We start from the raw sequence: 6,321 nt of genomic DNA on the forward strand, positions 1-6,321 counted from the left end.
AAAAAAATACAACTAGCTAGCTGTTGTAACAGCTTTTTTGAAAATCCACCTCTTGCCGCTGCTTTGAAATGGCATCCTTTATTATATTCTCAACTTCCCATAAATAATCAGGTTCTCTTTCAGGTCTTTCATCTAGTCTGCTAATAGGTTTCTCTCCTGCTCTCCCAGCACCATCTGTTGCATTACTAGAGTGGTGTAATACATTTTTATATTTAGGAAGGTCAGTACCCTCTGTGAGATTTTTTAAAATTATATTTATCTCTTTAATTCCACTCGAATTTATTCTAAGGTATGGTATAAAGTAAGGATCCTACCTACTGAGAAATCCTCCAACTGCCTTTAGCTTGTAATGCTATTTTATCACGTTGCAACCATACACAGCAAATAGCACACAGTCAATTCTGAGCTGCCTCTTGCTTTCCCATAATTGGTCTAAGACCCCTGCCCTTGGGGAACTTATATTTTGGCAGAGGAGACAATAAATGTAAAAAGTAAACAACCAATAGACACAGTGACAATATTTTAAAAGATAAGTCTGACAAAGGAAGTCAGAAGTGGAGCAGCGTGGTGCACTGGGTGTTCAGTGCAGGGCAGCTGCAGCATGAAGTAGGGTGATCAGCAGGCAGGCCAGGAGTCCAGAGTGAGGGGCAGACTTCATCATGGAGAAAAACGGCCAAGATGGGGGCAGGGAGGACAGGGCCATGATAGGCTGCAACATGACAGGGTGACAGGGCTGATTTCACAGGCATGTGACCTGAGCAGGCACACAAGGCCCCACACTCCAATAGTTTTGCATTTAGTTTTATGCTCTGTTATAGCCATGTGGAAACTGTTAACAATTTTATCTCTGAGTTTCTGTTTTTGTTTTTGTTTTGGGACAGGGTCTTGCTTTGTCACCCAGGCTGGAGTTCAGTGGTGCAATCTCGGCTCACAGCAGCCTTGACCTCCCGGGCCCAAGCAATCCTCCCACCTCAGCCTCCTGAGTAGCAGGGACTACAGGTATGCACCACCACAGTGGGCTAAGTTCTTTTACATTGTTTTGTTTAAATTTTGTAAGACAGTGTCTCCCTATGTTGCGCAGTCTAGTCTCAAACTTCTGGGTTCAAGCAATCTACCTGCCTCCACCTCCCAAAGTGCTGGAATTACAGACATGAGCCACTGCAGCCAGCCCAATTTTAGTCCAACAGGACTTCTGCAGCATGTGGGCATGAGCAGAAGTGATAACATACAATATGGGGTTCTGATGCCTTTCCCTGCTGTCCACTGAGCACAGCACTGGGATGCCCTGAGCACAGCACTGGGTGGGCCCACAATGCATCGGGGTCCAGCGACACTCAACTCACATGTACAGTAAGCATGTTATTACTTCTACAACTACGTAACAATGGGCTGACAGCCACAAGAACTCACACTTTCCATCTGAACCAGAACTTGCCTTGAACACAGAAAGTACGATGGTATTCTAAGAAAGATGAATGGCTGAGAAAGTCCATCAGAATCTTTCTTGCTCAGTCTTGTCCTGTGTCAGCCACCCCTTCCCCTGGACATGCTGACTCAGAAAGCAAACAAGGCGACCCGTGGCTCTCCGTCCTGACAGTCCCTGTGGACTCATCAGTGAACTGAGTAAGACCGTGGTGGCAGGACATGTGTGAGACAAAACAAGGGAATAAGTTAGTTCCCTCTGTTCTGGTAAGAATGAAATTCATATGATGTAGAAGCTATGTAATACAAATTGTGTAATTCTGGTCATCCCACATACAAGTTAAATGTGCATTTAAAACTGGCATTGCACAACATAAATGGCAGAATTCATGCTAATAATTTAAATTTTTTATTTGTCCTTGGTTATAATGACTTAAAATAGAAAATAAAAAGCACCACGACAAGTATAGAGATGAAAGAAAGGAAAATCCTTTGCCTTTTAGTGCCTTTAAAAGTACTTTTCTACTGCTTTTTGAATAAGGAATCTGGCAGTTTTCATCCTGCACCAAGCCCTGAAAATGCTCTAATTCAGCCTGCAGGTGGCCAAGGAAAAAGGTCCCCACCAAGGCGCTGAGCACTCTCTTGTCCTCCTGCTCCCTCACTATACATCCCAGATCACTGCTCCCAAACTCAGCTGCAGATGCAACCATCTCTGGTCCCACCCCCAGAGAATCTGGTGTCATTGTGGGGAATTTCCACAGCAACTCAGGTGCTTCTAATGCATATTCAAGGTTGAGAACCAGTGGCTTAGATCAAAGCTACCAAGTACTAAGCACACCTGTCCATCAACAGCCACAGATCCTGCAGCTGGCATCCCAGCAAGGCCTGCCAGAGTATCACAGAAGACTGTGCCAGCTTCCTATACCAGTGACCTGGTCCTTTATCTGCAAATATGACCCAAAAACCAAGGGCCACTGGATACTTGAGGGAGATTATCAGCACCAAAGAGAAGAGATCAGGTGAACAAAGAGAACAACTGGTCCTGCAAGGCCCAATGGTGATTCAGGGAACAGAAGAGATATTTTCAAAGCCCTGCTCCTGATGTGGGCCCAATTAGGTTGATGACACCACTCTCCCCAGTCCCTGCCTATCTGTCCCTGCTCTGTTCCTCTCTACCCTGGCCCAGTACAGCAGTTCTCATCTTATGGGTCTTCTGCCTCCTTTGCCTCACCCAGTCCAATCTATCTGTCATCTATCTGCTACAAAAGGGTCACAGCTGAAGAGTACTTCGGACCTTTCCCTCGCTGCCAGACCCTCCTCAGTGGCTGCCCACTGCCCACCGCCAAAGGACCATGGTAAAATTCCTTCCCAGGATACAGCACCACCACCGTCTGGCTGCTTCTCCAGCCTCATCATCCTCCCCACCCTCTTCCTTCTCACCCCATCAGACTCACCTGCCTGCATTCTCCAGGAGGCTCAAGGCTCCATGCCCATGTCCTGATCTGGGCAGGCACCACCCTTGCCCCAAGCTTTCAGACCCAGCTGCCTCTTCCTCACCCTTTGAGATACCTCTGTTCTGTGCTCAGGGACACCTGTTCTGTTGACCAAGCCCCCACCAAGTTTCCATGTATTCCACTCACTCTTTCAGCACCGGGCAAATAACATCCTCTCAGAACTGCCCCAACGTGACTTCCGTCTCACTATGGGACAAGCTGTTGAAGAAAGAAACTATGCCTTATTGCTCTTTCTAGCACCTACCACACACAATCTGGCACATGAAAAGTAGTTAATAAATACTTATAAAAAGAAACCAAATGGAGGCAACCACCCCAGTTTCTACATGTAAAGTTAAGAGCCAAGTATAGAAATAAGCCTCTCACTCAAAGCCAATGAAAACACCAACACATTTTGGAAAATATATATTCACGATGCAAATTAAGTTATTTGCATTTGTTATTTCTGAAATACTTGGCCTTTGAGACTTTCAGGTTGATTGATTAGAAGAGCAGAGAAAGTTGGAATTCCTTTCCCCCATTGTCAGAGCTTTACTTTGTTCTGCTGAGCTCAAGTTAAAGCCAAATGTAAGTGGTTCATCTCAGAAGGTCAGGTCTGATGAGCCTGAAATGCAGTCGGGTCCACATGGCTCATTAACATGCATGCCCTCCTCTCTTGACATCTGATTTCCATCAACACACAGAGACTGACGCCTGCAAAGTTCCTAAAGGTCCCCAGTGGAGATTTCAAAACCACGTTGGGTTGTGGGTTTCTTCTGAAGAATAAGGCCTAAGGAAAAACACTGTCAACAGAGACAGCCAATGAGGGCACATGAGGAAGGCAGACCTATGTATGAATGGCCAACTGTCAACATCACAGTCACAGGTTTCTAGCACCAGAAAGGCCCCATAGGATCACCTGGCCCAACCCTCTAACCTGACACGTGAAGACACCAAATCCGAGAGGTTCTGTGATGTGACCAAAGTCACTTGGTAGGAGTCCTGCCAGAATTCCCAGGCACCCAACTCCCAGACCTGCTTTAGGCTAGTCTTCTTTTCCTTTCTTTAAATTCCTTAGGGGTTTTCATGAGGAAAAATAAAGGAAAAAGCTACACTCAGCATCATTTGTATTGCCCCAGCCTTTAATAGAGAGACAAATGGGGTGAATGGTAGATTCAGGACTATAGGAAGCCCAGGGACTCCTCGTCTTCCACACTGAGATGCAGCCCACAAGCTCCATGGGAAGGTGTGTGCACAGCAGCAAGCATCTGCACACGGACAGCCCCTTTCCTTGCAAACCCATGATGACATTCTTCTTCCATGATGGGCATTTCAGCCATCTACAGAACAAATGCCAGACCTAAGCCAGCTGCCAACCCATCGCGGGCCTTGACAGCCATGAAGACAGAGGACATAGTGAATGTGTGCCATGCCTGCCAGTGCCTTGTACCTGTCCAGTGAGGCCTTGCTTCTGCTTTGGTCTCTCCCAGGGCCTTGGGCATAAATGTGAGGTAGACGCCTACCAACAGGCCTCCACTATCTGCAGCAGCAATCTGAGGTCCTGGATGGCCTCATTTCAAATGCCAAGCATTCTGCATCTCTAGGAAGGATGAAGGAAAAAGTATCCTTGGAATTACTATTTATACACTATGCTCAGAATCTTAAACTGATGACTGAAACATGTCCACTCTGCCATATGCTAAAATACGGACATTTCATTTTTATTGCCTTTAAATACATAGTGCTTCAAACACTATAAAAAATGAACCTGCCAAAGCCCCAAACTAACTCGCAGTTGTGATTCCTGTTGTTGCTGTTGTTTTTCAGGCTGGAGGCCACAGGCCTTTTATCCTTACCCATAACCCAGGTACCAGAACATTAAAACGAATGCTACATTCATGTGAAACACCATTTCAATCAGGAATAGGATTCCAATGTAGTGTAAATGTTAAGAAAACTCTTTGGTTCCTTTGTATAGTATTCCACTATTAACAGGCAAACCTGGGAATTCTCCTAGGGATGTGATTAAACATTAAAAACAAAAACACCCACAAACAGGCACATAGAGACTTCATTTTAGGTATTGAGGCCACATCTCCAAAGCTTGCAGGAGCTGGTATCTAAGTGTATCTCATTTTTCCAGAACTGGTGGGACAACACAACTGGGCACAAGCCTCTGCTTCTGGTCTGGGAACTGCATTCTAGAGTTACACACAGATCTCTCCCTGCAGGTATGTAAATCAGGAGACCAGTTCTTCCTGTTTCCATTTCTGCAGGTGAAAAATGAGATGTTTCAATAAAACTCCTGACACCGCACTCCTCTCAAAGTCCTGAGTTTATTTCTATCTGCATCTCTCATCTATCTATCTTTGTAGAATTCCATGTCCCACAGTTGATTGACTGATTAATTGACTGACTGATTGACTTAGAGATAAGTTCTCACTGTATTGCCCAAGCTGGAGTGCAGACACATGATCATGGCTCACTGTGGCCTCAACCTCCTGGGTTCAAGCAATTCTTCACCTCAGCCTTCTGACTGGCTGGACTACATGCGTGCACCACCACATCTGGTAATTTTTTTTATTACTTATAGAGATGGGGTCTCACTATGTTGCACAGGCAGGTCTCCAACTCCTGGGCTCATGCGCGACTCCTGCCTCGAGCTCCCAAAGTGTTGGGATTATAGACTTGTACCACTGCGCCGGGCCCCATGTCCCATGGTTGGGTGAAGTGAGCTGAGCTCTGACCTGATTCCTTTCCTCCTCCTTCCCTTGATTTGCCTAATGTCACACCTCAGTATAGAACTGATTTATCTCAAATCTATCCTGGGTACCAAAATAGACTTAGAATGGATTCCTGAATGGATGTCTCATCTCACCTGATGCCAAGTAAAGGATCCAAGATGAGAAATGAATCTACACAGGTTCCAAGCAATTCTTTCAGGTCTATTATTCTTAACTTTTGATGATTCCTCCTCCTGTTTCATTTTATTAAATTCTATTAAGAAAGACATGAAAGAAGCATAAAAGAAAAGTTGGCTGAGCCTACCTGGTATTTTATTCACAGGTCACATCTGAGAGGTATACATGTTCTGTTTTTTAAACCTGACTGCTTTTCCCAAAATAACTCCTTCTTGAAAAAAGCTACATGGTTTTGAGACAATTTTATAGTTAACAATCATTTTCACTCACTGAGATACCAACTTAGAACAAGTCCCAGTAAAAGTCCCAGTTTAGCCATTTATTGAATGGAATGATAATTTTATCAACTTAAAGATTCTAGAGCTCATATTAACATGTGCTAAAAGTGAGGTGTTGTTATACCATTCTCTGTACTTCTAGCATGTTGGAAATACTTCAAGTTTTGTTTTGTTTTTTTTTTTTTGAGATGGAGTTTCGCTCTTGTT

At 44.7% G+C, this 6,321-nt stretch overlaps 1 protein-coding gene across 1 annotated transcript in view; it reads right to left on the minus strand.

Moving 5' to 3' along the window:
* Positions 1 to 6,321, minus strand: part of DTD1 (D-aminoacyl-tRNA deacylase 1) — a 162,715-nt gene that overhangs the window by 105,489 nt on the left and 50,905 nt on the right. The gene's annotated exons all lie outside the window — the stretch shown is intronic.

Source organism: Cebus imitator, unplaced genomic scaffold (genome assembly GCF_001604975.1).
Source record: "Cebus imitator isolate Cc_AM_T3 unplaced genomic scaffold, Cebus_imitator-1.0 Scaffold475, whole genome shotgun sequence".
Lineage (NCBI taxonomy): Eukaryota > Metazoa > Chordata > Mammalia > Primates > Cebidae > Cebus > Cebus imitator.